Source organism: Bubalus kerabau, chromosome 18 (genome assembly GCF_029407905.1).
Source record: "Bubalus kerabau isolate K-KA32 ecotype Philippines breed swamp buffalo chromosome 18, PCC_UOA_SB_1v2, whole genome shotgun sequence".
Classification (NCBI taxonomy): Eukaryota; Metazoa; Chordata; class Mammalia; order Artiodactyla; family Bovidae; genus Bubalus; species Bubalus kerabau.
Window position 1 is genome coordinate 660910 of NC_073641.1, and position 5615 is coordinate 666524.

The 5615-nt window shown below is 53.4% G+C and overlaps 1 pseudogene; it reads left to right on the forward strand.

Annotated features, from left to right (window-relative positions):
• The first annotated feature begins 2566 nt into the window (after window positions 1-2566).
• On the forward strand, window positions 2567-2686 carry LOC129633554 (uncharacterized; annotated as a pseudogene).
• The last annotated feature ends 2929 nt before the right edge of the window (window positions 2687-5615 follow it).

A 5615-nucleotide genomic window follows, 5' to 3' on the forward strand; every position in this document is an offset into this window, starting at 1 on the left:
TATATGATCACATCCCTTCATGCTTGTTCCCCACGTTAGTCTCTGATGTCTTTTAACTGGAATGCCCTCTGCACTCTTTGGCTTCCATCCCATAGGGCATTTTCATTTCTTGAATGTTCTAAGTTTCCCTGGTCGCATAGCCTTCCAAGATGCTATTTTCCCTGCCTGAAATTCTTCCTGCATCTTAACCCTGGTTTACGTAGGTTCAACCTATGGACCTCAACTCAATTGTTACTCTGAAAAGCCTTCCCTGACACCCAGGTTTTGGTGAGACAAGAGGCCCCTCGATAAGTTCTCAAAGGATCTGCCTGTGATGTATCATTAGATTCGTCTCAGTGAAAGCAGGAACTCTGTGTCTTCTTCTCTCCGCCTTCTAGTTCCAGAAACTTATTACATGCCTCCCAGCTCATCGTAGGTGCTCAGGATTTACTTAGCGTGTGAAAGACAGAAAAGTTCTTGGAAGCGTCAAGGTGTCACTTGGCTCGGCACTTTTGATCTCTTTGTATATTTGGCGATTCAATTCTTTATTTCCTGGGTTGACGTGTACACTATAATCAAGGCACAATCTAAGGCACTAAGACATATCCATAAATATAGGTTATTGCTTTCAAGGAACTCGTACAGCAGATTTCTACAATTTAGGTTCTTGCTTTCAAGGAACTCGTACAGCAGATTTCTACAATCTAGGGCTTCTCAAAAGCTCTACAAGAACGTGAACGTTGAGTATGATCCATTTTCACTTCAAAGAAAGATATTTTGATTTCCATAGAAAAGGTGGAGACCTTCCAACCTTTAGTCCAATACTTATACCTTGACCATTTCAAGCAAGTCTTGTGGTTCCTTCTGGAGGTTTGTGGCTCTTGCAGAAATGTGAAGATCTTCCATCGTCCTCAGACTTTGGTGTCATTTGCAATCATCAAGAAAGCTTCCAGATATAGGTTCCAGACCACCACCACACACAGTCAGTAGCCAAAGGAGTGGATTCCAGGAATGTGCATTGTTAAACAGCATCACCGTTGATATTTCTGCTGCACACTCAATGCAGTAGCAAGGGCCTGGATTGTCCACTGGGTCTCATGTGGAATGGAAAGAAGGGCTTCCCCCCACTCCCAAACATCCACCCCACTCTTGACAGCCTTGTGACTAGAAACGGGCCCCGAAACAAGAATCAGACAAACCAGATAAGCCCAGATGGTAGTCCATGAGATGAAGGAACTAAGCAGTTGGTTGGGATGGCACCAAGGGGAAAGGTTGCTCTTTTTGTCTCCCGCTCTACTCCTTTCTTCCTGGACGCCTTAGGGGTTCATCATGGAGATTTGAAATAAAGTTCACCAAAGTCATATGTGTTGAATCAAGATTTTGCATTTCACCATCTCTCAAAAAAGAAGAGTGCTTAACCTGCACAGGTTTCTTTCAAAAAAGTCAATTGCTTTTCAGTTCTGGGGTTTCTCTCTTGCCTTGTTCAAGTAGCCTTAAGAGTAAAAATCAACGAAAACTAAAGAAAGATTCCAAGATACCAACAAAGGACACCTTCTGTTTCTTCAATCATCTTTCCACTTAGTAGCACACGAGCTCTTTTCTTTGTATTTTGCCTAGGGAATTCGCAATGTGCTGGTTCAGATGGCAAGGCATCCGCCCGCAGGAGACTCGGGTTTGATCCCTGGGTCGGGAAGATCCCCTGGAGAAGGTAATGGCAACCCACTCCAGTATTCTCGCCTGGGAAATGCCACGGACAGAGGAGCCTGATGGGCCGCACTCCATGGGTCCTATAAGAGTTGGGCTCAACCCAGCAACTACGAACAGAAGTATTTCCAAAGACCACACTCGTGTGTTTGTGTGTGTGTGTGTGTGTGTGTGTGTGTGTGTGTGTGTGTGTGTGTCTGTCTGTCTGTGTGCCTGCCTGTGGTTCGTCTGCTCTCTCAGGAAGGTCGGGTGCTTGGCGGGCGGCGTGGGGACAAGGGGGGCGCCTCGGTAGGGCAAAGGGGCGGGGCTGAGGCGCTCCGGTCGACCGCGCCTCCGTGGCTCCCGGTGGGTTTGGGCAGCGGGCAGGTGCCGGGCAAGTTGGGCGCTCAAGATTCGCTGCGCCTAGGCCCGCAGGAGGTTCAGAGGCCCCCGGACCGCGGGGATCGGGAGGCGGCGGGCCCCGAAGACCGACACCTCCGGGGTCGCGCGGCCCTGAGCAGCGAACGGGATGGGAGGGGGGGGAGGCCCCGCTCAGCCAGCGCGGCCGGGTCTGGAGTGGCCGGGGGTGGGAGGGCGCCGAGACCTCCGCACCCCTCAGCCCACCCCCCAGGCCCCGCGCGCACGCACGCACGCCCTCCCGGTCACTGGGGGGTCCTGGAAGCCCATCGGGCCCCCGGGCCCGGCCAGGCGGTTGCTGGTCTGGTGTTGGCGGTGTTCGGGGGCCGGGCCGGCGTCAGCAGGCTGGAGTGCGGTCGCGGGTCGTGCGGCTCAAGTACAGCACGGCCCCCCGAGGAGAGGGGCGGCCCGTTGGCCCGACCTGCAGGTCAGAGCGAAAGGGAGGCGAAGCGCAAGGCTCTTTGGGCGCCCCGCGGCGGCCGCGTCCGTCTCCGGCCCTACCGGCCTGAAGGCGCCCGGTCTCGTCTGATCTCGGAAGCTAAGCAGGGTCGGGCCTGTTTAGTATCTTGGATGGGAGACCACCTGGGAATTCCGGGTGCTGGAGGCTTTTTTGCCTACCAGAAGAGGTCCTTTAGCCCCCGCCCCGCGTCCCAATTCTTGGACCCACACCCCCCTCGCCCCCCCGCCACCCCCGCAGCCCCAGCCCCTCCCGGGGCGGGGGGAGTGAGTGGGTGGCCGGGGCCCCGACTCCCGCTGCAGACCTGGGTTGCCTCCCCGCGGCCCGCGAGCCCCTCCGCCTTCGCATTCGGCTTTCAGGAAACCAGACGACCGGCCGTCCCGTCTCCCTCTGGGGCTCCTTTGGCTTGCCTCAGGCAATCCCGGGGCTTGCACCGACTCCAGCCAGAGCCCCAGCCCCCGCCCCACCCCCAGCCTCGCAGGCGATCGCGCATGCGCATGCGAGCGCGCGCACAGATCGATGTGCCCAAACGGGGCATCTGGCTTGTTGGCTTGGACTGGGGGTGGATCTATGCCTGGGAGTGGGACTGCTGAACCATAGGCTACTTCTACTTTTAGTTCCTTCGCGAACCTCCATACTCTTTTCCATCCCGGCTGTACCAACTCCCATTCCTACTCAGCGTGGAGGAGAGTTCCCTTTGCTCCACAGCTTCTCCAGCATCTGCTATGGACAGACATTGCAATGAGGCCCAGTCGGACTCGGGCGAAGTGGTCCCTCCTTGGCGTTCGGAGTTGAGTCTCTCCAATCATTAGTGACGTGGAGCAAGATGACCGTTTGGAAATGCAGATGCAATTCTGTCACCATCCTGCTCCAACGGCTCTTGTATTTTCCCATCATATTGAAGATACGACCAATTCCCTTCATGCCTGCTCCTCACGTTCTTCTCGGATGTCTTTTCCCTGGAATGCCCTCTGCACTCTTTGGCTTCCATCCCATAGGGCATTTTCATTTCTTGAACGTCCTAAGTTTCCCTGGTCACCTAGACTTCCAGGATGCTGTTTTCCCTGCCTGAAATTCTTCCTGCATCTCAACCCTGGTTTACGTAGGTTCAACCTATGGACCTCAACGCAATGGTTACTCTGAAAAGCCTTCCCTGACACCCAGGTTTTGGTGAGGGTAGAGGCCCCTCGACAAGTTCTCCAAGGATCTGCCTGTGATGTATCTTTAGATTCGTCTCAGTGAAAGCAGGAACTCTGTGTCTGCTTCTCTCCGCCTTCTAGTTCCAGAAACTTATTACATGCCTCCCAGCTCATCGTAGGTGCTCAGGATTTACTTAGCGTGTGAAAGACAGAAAAGTTCTTGGAAGCCTCAAGGTGTCACTTGGCTCGGCACTTTTGATCTCTTTGTATATTTGGCGATTCCATTCTTTCCTTTCCTGGGTTCATGTGTACGCTATATTCAAGGCACAATCTAAGGCATTAAGACATATCCATCAGTATGGGTTCTTGCTTTCAAGGAACTCGTACAGCAGATTTCTACAGTTTAGGGCTTTTCAAATGCTCTAGAAGAATGTGAACGTTCAGTGTGATCCATTTTCATTTCCAAGAAAGATCGTTTGACTTCCATAGCAAAGGTGGAGACCTTCCGACGTGTAGTCCAATACTTAGACCTTGACCATGTCAGGCAAGTCTTGCGGTTCCTTCTGGAGGTGTGTGGCTCTTGCAGAAACGTGAAGATCTTCCATCGTCCTCGGACTTTGGTGTCATTTGCAATCATCAAGAAAGCTTCCAGGTATAGGTTCCAGACCACCACCGCACACACTCAGTAGCCAACGGAGTGGATTCCAGGAATATGCGTTGTTAACCAGCATCACCGTTGATATTGTTGCTGCACGCTCTATGCAGTGGCCAGGGCCTGGATTGTCCACTGGGTCTCATGTGGAATGGAAAGAAGGGCTTCCCCCCCACCCCACCCCACCCCCCACTGTTGACAGCCTTGTGACTAGAAACGGGCCCCGAAACAAGAATCAGACAAACCAGATAAGCCCAGATGGTAGTCCATGAGATGAAGGAACTAAGCAGCTGGTTGGGATGGCGCCAAGGGGAAAGGTTGCTCTTTTTGTCTCCCGCTCTACTCCTTTCTTCCTGGACGCCTTAGGGGTTCATCATGGAGATTTGAAATAAAGTTCACCAAAGTCATATGTGTTGAAACAAGATTTTGCATTTCACCATCTCTCAAAAACGAAGAGTGCTTAACCTGCACAGGTTTCTTTCAAAAAAGTCAATTGCTTTTCAGTTCTGGGGTTTCTCTCTTGCCTTGTTCAAGTAGCCTTAAGAGTAAAAATCAACGAAAACTAAAGAAAGATTCCAAGATACCAACAAAGGACACCTTCTGTTTCTTCAATCATCTTTCCACTTAGTAGCACACGAGCTCTTTTCTTTGTATTTTGCCTAGGGAATTCGCAATGTGCTGGTTCAGATGGCAAGGCATCCGCCCGCAGGAGACTCGGGTTTGATCCCTGGGTCGGGAAGATCCCCTGGAGGAGGAAATGGCAACCCACTCCAGTATTCTCGCCTGGGAAATGCCACGGACAGAGGAGCCTGATGGGCCGCACTCCATGGGGCCTATAAAAGTTGGGCTCAACCCAGCAACTACGAAGAGAAGAATTTCCAAAGACCACACTCGTGTGTGTGTGTGTGTGTGTGTGTGTGTGTGTGTGTGTGTGTATCTCCCTCTCGCCATCTTGGAGTCTGTCTCGGAAGCTTCATGGATTTCTGCCTCTGTCTCTCCCGACAGCCGTCCGCCGGGCCTTTGGTCTGGCCCCGGCCTCTCCCAGGTGCTATGGCTCTGGCTGAGGAGCTCGCTCAGGCCAGCTGTCTTCCATGGCGTGGGTGAGTGCGAGTGTGTGTGTCTGTCTGTGTGCCTGCCTGTGGTTCGTCTGCTCTCTCAGGAAGGTCGGGTGCTTGGCGGGCGGCGTGGGGACAAGGGGGGCGCCTCGGTAGGGCAAAGGGGCGGGGCTGAGGCGCTCCGGTCGACCGCGCCTCCGTGGCTCCCGGTGGGTTTGGGCAGCGGGCAGGTG